Source organism: Dasypus novemcinctus, chromosome Y, assembly GCF_030445035.2.
Source record: "Dasypus novemcinctus isolate mDasNov1 chromosome Y, mDasNov1.1.hap2, whole genome shotgun sequence".
Classification (NCBI taxonomy): Eukaryota; Metazoa; Chordata; class Mammalia; order Cingulata; family Dasypodidae; genus Dasypus; species Dasypus novemcinctus.
In genome coordinates this window covers 18,248,446-18,259,733 of record NC_092216.1, presented here as the reverse complement: position 1 = coordinate 18,259,733, position 11,288 = coordinate 18,248,446, and positions in this window count along the sequence as shown.

The following is an 11,288-nucleotide window of genomic DNA, read 5'->3' as shown; positions in this document are numbered from 1 at the left end:
GTATGCAGAGGGTATATTGAACACGTTAAAAATCTTAGCAGACTTAATTCATTTTCTAAGTAGTTAATGAACATGCCTGTAAGATAAAAGAACGGCTCTCTTAGGTACTGTCTTTATTTTGCTTGCCGTATGCTTGTCTGTTATTGCCTGTCTTGTCTCTGAGTTTACGTCTAGGGCAGTGCCTCTCCTCATCCCTCTCCTACTTGTCCTAGCCATAAGCACCGCCATGGGAATGGGGTTGGCAGTTTATTACCAAGCCCAGCAGGTCCACCACAGTCTCCCCCTAGAGCTAGCCAACAGCACAGGAGAAACCAGCTGTGCCTTAGAAGCCCTTAGGCAGTGATCAGACTCCTTTGCAGCTGTGGTGCTGCAAAATCGCAGAGCCCTCAACGTGCTAACAGTGGCACAGGAGGAGGCTGCCTGTTCCTCAAGGAGAAGCGCAGCTGCCAGGTACCGTGCTCTGAACGGCATTCGAAACCTTCCAGATGAAGCCCACCAGCTCTGGGAGGATGCCCTCTGAAGGCCCCTGGCCCTTCTCACTGCTATGGTCCAGTGTATCATAGCTGGCCCCCTCTTTGGGCCCACTACCACCATCTCCTTATCCTCTTAGTCAGGTCATGTATCTTCAAAATTCTAACTCTGTTGACTTCTCCCAGAATCAGTGCCTTCCAGAACAAGATATTAGTTACACAGGGATTTCATCCAGTTCCAACCAAGGTGCCAGACCCATCTTCCCTCCACCTCAACAGGACAGCCCGAGAGTTCCACACCCCATCAGGCAGGGACCACTGCCCCTGAGCAGCAGGAAGCAGCTCCAGAACAACGACCATTGCTTCAGCTCCCCCTGAGCAATAAGGGTATACACTCTCTGAGGGGCGGGGGGAGATGAGGCAGTTGGTATAGGAAACAGGACGGCGGCTGTCAGAATAAAGCCGTAACAGCTGGGACCCCCCTGGTCAGAACACAGCCATGAGACCGCTCCCAGAAACCCCAGGGGGAGGCACCTCCTTGAGAACAAAGCTATAACCTTTCGAGGGGAAAAGCCCACCAAGGCCCTGGTCACAAGGGCCCCTCTGGAGCTTCTGGGCTCAAAGGAAGCCCCGGATGACTCCAAACAAAAAGGCCTGCCCGTCGGTCCCCTGAAACGAGCAGGTGAAGGTAGAAAGGCACCCAGTCAGGGCAGCAAATAGCTGAGCTCCCTCCCTAATAGGCAAAGGGGAGGAAAGGCCTTAAAAAGACTGACCCCGGGGCCCCAGGCACATCTTCCCTGCAGCGTGCCCACACCCACGCCTCGAGTGTGTCCTGTGTCTTTTCTTGTTTCTTTTTTCTTTTTATTTATTTCTCTCCCCTTCCCCCCCCCCAGGTGTCTGCTTTCTGTGTCCATTTGCTGTGTGTTCTTCTGTGACCACTTCTATCCTTATTAGCGGCACCAGGAAACTGTGTTTCTTTTTGTTGCGTCATCTTGCTGTGTCAGCTCTCCGTGTGTGCGGCACCATTCCTGGGCAGGCTGCACTTTCTTTCGTGCTGGGTGGCTCTCCTTATGGGGCGCACTCCTTGCGCGTGGGGCTCCCCTATGCGGGGACACCCCTGCGTGACAGGGCACTCCTTGCGCGCATCAGCACTGCACATGGGCCAGCTCCACGCGGGCCAAGGAGGCCCGGGGTTTGAACCGCAGACCTCCCATGTGGTAGGCGGACGCCCTAACCACTGGTCCAAGTCCTCTCCCCATCTTGTTTCTTAATAAACTCTAGTTAGTGGCCTTACTGAAAAACAAAAAAAGACAAAGACAAAGAGGACGCAGAGAGAAATGTTCAGGAGTAACTCTCCAGCATGAGAGACATGGAAGAAAAAGTAGCAGTTTGGGGAAAAAGCAAGATCAAAGGAAGTAGCAGGAATGAAAAAAGGCAGTGGCGAAGAGGCACGGACTAGCAGGAAATCTGCGGCATGTGGCTTCAAAAATGCAGACTGAAAAACTGAATGGTTCCATGAGAAAAAGGGAACAGAGGAGCAAGTCAGAGGGCGGAAGTCAGGCTGGTGGGAGGAAGGGGCATTGGGTGGGAAGGTGGGCTGAGAGGCTTTAGTTGCTGAGAAAATGGACTGAGTATTTCCAGACGGGTGTTCAAGGAGTCAGTGCCAGATTTAAACACTTGGGAAAACATTTAAATCACCAATAATATCAGCCCGTGGAGATCACGGGTCTCCTCAAGTCCAAAGAATGAGCAGGTGTCACCTTCGTGTATTTACCAACGTTCATTTTTAAAGAAGTTTTCAGCTGAATAAAAAATTGCACAAACATTGCCAAGTTTGTAACAAAATCTGACTGAACTCATTGTCATGTTCAAGGCCTTTTATTCCTCATTTGCTTGTCTTTCTCCTTGACTGCCTCCTCTTCTGGTTTAAGAAGCACTACAAGCTCATTATTCGCAGCACCTCTCAAGAGCACCTTGGATTCTTTAGGGAAAAGGAGCTAAGTGAAACTAATGAATACCAACAAACGTGGCTCTCAGATCTGAAACAAACAAAAGCTTCACCCAGGCCCACCGTCTGCACCATTAAAAATCACTTTAATGTCTTTCTACACCTAGGAAATGTATGCCCATTAGAATAGAGGAATTCTATCAAGGTAGAAAACGAGGTGGCTGTTCTATGGTTTGAACAGTAACACACTGATTTGGCAGAGCAATGTGCAGTGCAGTTTCTGAAGCATTTTCAAAAACACTTGCTTGTCTGTCCGCTGGTATACCGCCCGATATTTCCTTTTTCCTCTAAGACTTAGGTGGAGTTTTTAAAAAATTTTTCTTATGCATGATCCTTGCTGTTTTCAGTGTCTCACTCTTTTAATAACTTGAAAAAGAGGAAAATAATTTCAAAAGCTTTCCAATTCGAGCTTTACTGACGTTCACCCCAGTCGAATGGCAAGTTCACCTTTACACGCAACTGCGGAGCTCTGTGCCAGTCTAGCAGTGCCATCTTCAGAGGAACACGTGAACACTGGCGGTCTCACGTAGCACGGAGTCCCCTCTTACCAGACTCGGAACTGTCCTCTAGCAGCGCCACCAATCAAAAGGGACCGGGCACGAGAAAGGAATCTGGCCTTTCATTTCAGAAAGAACTATTCCATGAAGAACAGCCTTTCCCCATTCCTTAAGGTTTAAAAAAATCTTCACTTTGATTCCTTTAGCTATCAGCTGAGTATTTACCAGCTTTTAGGGAAGAATAAGAGCCAGCTGAGTATTTACCAGCTTTTAGGGGAGAATAAGAAACTTGAGGTTTTGCTTCAGATCCTTTTTAAAATCCCCGAGCCCTTACAGGGTTAACAGGGAGGACTTCTTCCAGAGACTACTTGTCCTGTGTCCACCCTGGCGAGGGAGTGGGCGTCCTGGATCTGGCTCGTTCTTAAAGGCAGCGCACCTCTGAGAGCCTGCCGGCAGCCTGCTGGAGGGGCCGGTCCCCTGAAGTAGTTGGTGACGTTTACTCTCAAGTCACTGAAGCACACGGGGTCCTAACAACGCACACCCCTGTGACCCTTCTTCACGGCCCTGGGAAAGTGTTGACTGTGGCCGCGCCCCTCCCCGCGTGTGACTGCCTGGCTCTTCACTACCTTCAAACACGAAACACTTGTGCAAAAGGTAAGCAGGTGCAATGCAGTCAGAGGACCTGGAAACCAGAAGGTTGGGGGAAGACATCTCCTCTTTGCAGCTTTATTTAAGTTGTAATTTTCAGAAACCTTACGAGATGAATGCATTTTTTTCTTCGTCAATCCCAATACTATAATAACAAAGATTATTTTTTGAAAATGGGGAAAAAGAAATAGAAAGTGGATCACAGTAATTTTTCTCTGGAATGGATTGGAAGGGTTTTGACAATAGACAGATTTTACCTTAAATTTTGTAAGGACGGCTATAGAGAAGGATGTGGAGACTTCTAGATCAAACGTTTAGCATGTTTTCAAGAGCCCACATCTGCGTATGAGGATTACTTCCCTGATGAGATCAGATACGCCACCCCCATCCCCGTGCTTTAGTAGATCTGCCTTTTGAAAAGAAATTTCTGAGCATTTTTGTTTTGTCAGGCTCCCAATCCCAAACATTCTCTGCTCTCCCACTTCATAGAGACTACAGGCTGACTTTCTTATCATTACACTCAACCTTGTTCACGTCAGACATTCGTTTTTTCCCCCGCCTCGTTGCTCACCTCCTGCACTGAACTCCTGTTCTTTCCAGGCTCCCTTCTCTGCCTTCCAGATCTCTCTCCCAAAATGCCCTGTACTCTTCTCTCCTGTCAACATCCCACTCCTCTACAGTATTTGCTCTTCCATTTAGCCTTCCTCAAATCCCTCCCCACACCCACAAGTAACTGGTGCTGCCTCTTTGTTCCACGAGAATCATAATTCTGCTCTCCTACAGTGCATAGCGCCTAAATTTATCCGATGTCCCTGCGGGTGCACTCGCGACCTCCAAGCCAGCAATGGCTCATTTATCTCCATGTTGCCCTCCTGGAGTCAGCACCCAGGGGAGCTGGCACTGTTAGCGCAGGTGGGCAGGCACAGACCCCTGGAGGTGAGGCCACGAACGGCCTAGCCACCGTCCACACCAGCCCATCTCTTGTAAACACTTAGCTGCTTCTCCTGGCTGGGAGGCTTCAAAATATTCATATTTTATCTCTTGCTTTAAAATTGTCTTTAGGCCCTAGGCAGGGAGCTGTGTCTAGGACGACACGTGTGCACTCTGTTTAGTACAAGTTTTACTGACTTGAACTAGATAAAGGGACACCTCTGAGAAGCCCATCACAACGGTGTGTGCTATAGTCTTGTGGTGCTGGTTCTGTTTTTCAGCGTTGATGATTTGGAAGTAAGTCCTTCTTACTTCTACCCTAAAACTATCATTCTTTCAACAGGTACTTTGGTATGCTAGGCACTTAGAGAAACACGTAAGTAAAGGAAAAATATGTTTATCTTTGTACTGTTGAAGCTTGCAAATCAAGTAGGAAAGGTAGCACAGGGACAGAAATAACTCCTGAAAATTAGCTCTAGGAGATGGAAAGAGAAGACAAGCCAGGATCAGAAGTTACTGAGTCTGCGAAGCGAGAACTAGGCAGCTCCGGCACAGATTCTGAGTGTGACCTTGAGCTGCAGGCACAGGTTGTCCCTTTCAATTGTATTAAGCAATTCAGGCTCTTCAGAGACTAGTGTGATTTACCAACAAAACTCAGGTGTTTGGGAAGCGGATGTGGCTCAAGCAGTTGGGCTCCCATCTACCATATAGGAGGTCCAGGGTTTGATGCCCAAGGCCTCCTGGTGAAGGCAAGCTGGTCCATGCGGTGAGCTGACCCACATGGAGTGCTGGCCTACGCTGGAATGCCACCCCATGCAGGAACGCTGCCCTGTGCAGGAGTGCCAGCTGATGTGGAGAGCTGCCACAGCAAGATGATGCAACAAGAGACAAAGAGGAGAGAAAATAAGATGTATCAGAACAGGGAGCTGAGTTGGCACAAGAGAATGATCACCTCTCTCCACTCCAGAAGGTCCCAGGATTGGTTCCTGGAGCCATCTAATGAGAATACAAGCAGACACAGAAAAACACACAGCCAATGGACACAAAGTCAGGTGTTTCTTACCCAGCATTCAATGTCATTATGTGGGATCAATACTGAAAATAGTCTCCTATGATGGTTTCCCCTGTGTCAGTAATCTATGCTGTGTAACAAATGACCCCAATCTTAGCAGCTTAAAACAAATGCAAAAATGCTTTTTTTAGTTCACTAGTTCTCTATGTTGGAAGTCCACACTTGGTGAGCTGAGTCTCTGCTCAGGGACGGACTTACGAGGCTGAAATTAAGACACCAGCTTGCTGCCTTCTTACCTTGTGCTTGACTAGGAAAGCGTCCATTTCCCAGCTCATTCAGGCTTTTTGCAGAATTTAGTTCCTTGCAGCCATAGGGCTGAAGGCGCCGTTTTCTTGCCGGCTGTCGGGTGGAGGCTGGTCTCAGCTCCTGAGGCCACCCTCAGGCCAGGCCTGGCCATGTGGCCCTCCAGAGGTTCCTGGGGTGCCAGTGTGCTTCCTCGAGGCCAGAAGGAGAGCTTTTCTCACTTCCCCTCTCTCCCTCCAGGGAAGTCCTGATCCCTCTTTTAAGGGGCTTGCCTGATAATGTCAGGACCACCCAGCATCACCTCCCTTCCATGAACTCAAAGTCAACTCGTTAGGAACTGTAATTGCACCTGCAAAAACCCTTCACCTCAGCCACACGGCAAACCTGATCCTGTTCACATGCACGTGGAGAGGATCGTGCAGGATTACACCAGGGAGTGGGGACCTCAGGGCCCACCTCGGAACTCTGCCCGCTGCCACCTTCCTTTTTTTACACTGGGGTCTGTTGGCAGAATGACAGACACACTCAAAGTTCTGAGGCCAATACTGGAGACAAAAAGATCTCTTGAATCCTCCCATCTCTAAAAACAAGAGCTCAGCACCAATTCCCAGTTTTCTTCAAACGCTGTCACCTCTAACACTCATGGAACACTGTAACGTGAAAGGGCAGGTAGACTTTTTTTCTTTTCTCGGCACCTCCAAAATTGAAAGCCTTCATCTACCAATCTCTAGTCAGTTCTGTTAGTTGGTACCCGGTGATGGGCACCCTGCCAGCTGGTTATAAAAACACTCCCCAGTGCCAGCCGAAGCAGGGACATCATGGTGTGCTTCCTCCTTCCACTGAGCGCCAAGGGCTGGCGCTGCACCTTGATGGAGGCTTCGAAATGCCGAGGGAAAACCGAGAATCAACAGCAATAACCAAACCATAAAGGAATGTGCTGTTATCTAAGGACACACATCAGATCTCAGGCAGCACTGGGTTTCTGAATGCGTAAATGTGGTTAAAGGCTGTAGTGAGAAAACTGCTCCTGGCATTTTAGTTTGACTATGAGAAAACATCCTGACATTGGTGATAAAAGATCGTATTTGCAATGATGGTCAAAATGGTGGGAGAGCATCAGAGCTGGGCAGGCAGAGGTCAAAGACCCAATAAAGATAGAGCCTTGTGGTTTCAGAACTCCTCTCTATGAGTTGTTTTTTAAAATATTTATTTTATTTAATCCCACACACATTCCCCCCCTTCGCCTGTTCTCTGTGTCCATTCACTGTGTGTTTTTCTGTATCTGCTTGTACAGAGCCTGGGAGCTTCCAGAGTGGGAGAGAGGTGATGACTCTCTCGCGCCACCTCAGCTCCCTGTTCTGCTGCGTCTTCTTGTCTCTCCTCTGTGTCTCTTGTTGCGTCATCCTGCTGCACCAGTTCTCCACGTTGGCTGGCACTCCTGTGCGGGGCGGCTTTCCCACACAGGGCAGCATTCCCGCGAGGGCAGCACTCCTGCGTGGGGCCACATTCCTGCACGGGCCAGCTTGCCCTCACCAGGAGGCCCTGGGCATCAAACCCTGGACCTCCTATATGGTAGATGGGAGCCCAGGTGGTTGAGCCACATCCATTTCCCTATATGAGTCTTTCTCCTCCCTCCTTCCCTCCCTCTAGTCCTCCCTCCTTCCCTCCTTCCCTCTTCCTTCTTTCTACCTCCTTTCCTTCTTCCCTTTCTTCATTTTAGAATTAACCTTTAGTCAATTAATGTTTGCCTATATAGAGGTAAAATTGGGTGACCCTGTGATGGATGGTATAAACAAAATTTTCCAAATGTGAAAAGGAGTCCTAGAAAGAATTGGCATGTGTTTATTAATCTACCAAAGGCGTAAACCAGAGCGTTCCCCTGTAAACTAGAATACAAGGTATCCCATCTGAAATGCACGCAGCGATCCCATCGGCATTGACCATGTCTTACCATAAGCCAGAGGTCACCAAACCATTGATCCGGCTGGTTCTAGAGCAGCCCTCCCCACAGCAGAGTTACAAAGGGAAATAATCTACATGATGATTGAAAAAGTCGATGCTCTAAAATGAATTTTACATTCACTCATTCATCATTCAATGGATAATTATTGTAATCTGGGATTCTTGAGACCAAAACCACTTAGCATCACTGTAGTAGAAATAGGCTGGAATAGGATTAGGCTTGATATGTCTCTAAGCTCAACACTTCTACTTTATAAATCCTGGAACCTTTCACGAGAAGAATAGTATGTATCTTGCAGGATGGTCAAAAGGGTTAGAAATCACATATATAAAACCCTTGGTAGCGCTGGCATATGACAGGAGCTTAATAGTTGATACTGACCACTTTCCGTGATCTTAAAGAAAGTTTAGGGTAGCTATCACTGAATAAAGAAGACGGAAGGCCGCCCGAGCTGAGCAGCAAGGCCCTCTCCCAGGGAATTTACTACCGGGGCGCTGACACAGGCATTCGTGAAAGCAGAGCAGTGTGGGGCACGTAGCGTGAGGGCCTCAGGAATGTGCTCCATGTAACCTCAGGATGGAAGAATCTCTTCTGCTCATGAGTCAGGTGACGCCTCATGGAGGAGGCAGCACTTGAGCAGATCCATGAGAAAGGGTTCCAACTGGCAGAGGTGGTGGGGACGGGTCTGGCAGGAGCAGCCTGTACCAAGACTTGGAGGTGGGAATTGCTAAGTACTTGGAAGGAGCAATTCGTAGCCTCAGTTGGCTCAGGGTTCCAGGTGATCTAAGGCTGTACAACCTGCACTGAACAATATCCTTGTCCCACAGATTCCCTGAAAGCCGGAACTTATTGGGGAGATAATGAAGATATGCTGATGCCTCACAGGACACAGTTGGCACGACTGAAGAGTAAGTACCCAAAAACGTTTTGTGTTCCAGGATCAATTTTTATTGGCATTTCACACTCCTTTAACAGAGAGACTTGCATATTTTAGAATTCCATGGATATCATTTCCTGCAGACATTTGGAGATAAGACCTCTTACCGAAGGTTGATTCGTTCTCAGACAATGTAATAGGAAGATGAAAATTCTGATTGTTTACAGACAAGGCATATTCACCATTTGGTGAAAAGTCCTAAGGGTTTTGTGGTTTAATTGAGTTTAATTATGTACGTCTTTTTTCTCAGTTGTTATCTTTCCACAGTATGAAAGTTGTTAGTGAATGAAAGTAAACAGACCCGTAATTGTGGGGAAACTAGGGGGGGACAGTGGTTTCTGAGCTGAGTGGGCAGAAATCTGAGAGGCTTGGCTCCAGGCCAGGTCTGAAGTTTTGGGCAGGTGACCCTCAGTTCTGCTGCCTGTACTTTCCTTACCCATGGAATGGGAACAATGATACCTGCTTTGCTACCAGGTAGAATATCAACCACAAAACATGTGTCAAATTATCAAGCCTAATGCCTATTTACGTTAAAACTGCTACTCTCCCAAATGTCGGCATCTTATTGTCTTATGGATAATTTTTCTTAATCTTCCTTTTTGCCCATTAGGAATCTATATTGGATAAGGTTATATAAAACATACTTGTCACATCCCAAATCACTTAAAAAACACTTTAGGGAGGGAAGCAGATATGGCCTAACAGATAGAGCTTCCGCCATATCCGCTTCCCATATTGGAGGTCCAGGGTTCGATACCCAGGGCCTCCTGACCCATGTGGCGAGCTGGCCCACGTGGAGTGTTGCCATGTGCAAGGAGTGCCGTGCCACGCAGGGGTGCCCCCTGTGCAAGGAGTGGCCACTGTGCAAAGAGTGCAGCCCCCGTGTAGGCAGGCAGCCCACCCAAGAGTGGTACCACTCACACAGAGAGTTGATGCAGCAACATGACACGACAAAAAAGGGACACAGAGAAGAGACAATATGAGATGCAGTGAACTAGGGAGCTGAGGTGGCACAAGAGAATGATCCCCTCTCTCCCACTCTGGAAGGTCCTAGGATGGGTTTCCTGGAGCCACCAATGAGAATACAACAGACACAGAAGAACACACAGCGAATGTGAGTGGACACAGAGAGCAGACAACGGGGGTGGGGGTGGGGCTGGGGGCGGGGAGAGAAATAAGGGAAAAAAATACATTAGGGAATGTCTTTCCTATCATTTTATTGATTCAGTCTTCTCTGTGTCAACAATTCTTTATAGAGATGAACAATTCTTCATAGACATGTAGGCATGTCCTATCACCTACAGTTATATAATCCACACAAAATGATTCTAATAGGATCACCCAAAAGTCGTTGCATGTGGGAATATTAAATTATCGTTGCCTTTTAAGCTTGACCTGTGCATTTCTAACTGCACAAAAGGAGATGCAAGTGGAAGGTGAGGCTGCCCAGAGGCCCTAAGTGCAGGAGGCTCCCGGCCCCTCTGTGCTGAACAAGGAAGGGGGACACGGAATTACCGCGAGCCCGCGAGCCCCCGTGAGGCTGGGGGAGAGTCCCGAGCCCCTGAAACACGCCTGCCGCCTTGGAGGAGGCCGGGAACCCCTGGCCCTGAAGGCCTCAGCCTCCCTCCAGGCAGTGCCGGGGTCCAGGAAGGCTGTGGTGGAGCCTGGGCTGTTCCGTCCCCTGGAGCCTGTGGAGCTGGAGCCGGCGCGCGCCCGCTGCCGCCGCCAGCAGAACCCTTCAGAAGCAGCAAGAAGACTTCCCACCTCCCGCCTGGGCTTCCCGCTGGTAGGGCCCCAGCTTCCAAGTCGCAGGCAAGTTCTAGAAAATGCATTCGTCGGGTCTCAGCCCCAGCAATGCAGAGGAGTACGTGGGGCAGGGGGAATAAAGCCGAAATGGTGAAGCTGAACGACTGACGGAGCAAAAAGGCCCCATGCTCCAGCGGCAAGGTTGCTAGACAGGATGCAGGAGACCCCGTTAAATTTAAGTTCAAATTTAGAAGGAGTTTTAGTGTGAGTGTATCCCACGCAATACGTGGGGCATACTTATCCTAAAAAATCATTCATTGTTTACCTGAAATTCACACCTAACTGAGCAGGATGTGTCCTATCTGACAGCCCTGTTCTGGGGCCAGACTTCTTCACCACAGCATTACTGGATTAAGTGTGACCAAGCTTGACCAGCTAGCTCTCTCTGGTCCCTTAGACAATGGGAAGAAATGTAAACGAACCCATGAAGTCATACCATTGAAGGTGAGAATGATGATCAAAAATATGAGAATGAATGATGCTCTCTAAGAGGCATTTTGCTCTTCTGTCTTCTTCTCTGAACGAGGTGGGCCATGGGTTCTGAGCACATACTCGAGCCTATGAAACACAAAGGGGAACCAAGCTACAAGTGACTGATCACCCCCTTGTCTTTTATTACAGCAATCCACAAATAAAAGAATCTTATCGTCATAGCTTGCCATAGCACTTTCTTGAATTAAATTGTACTGTTATTTAGATGACTCACGGCGCAGT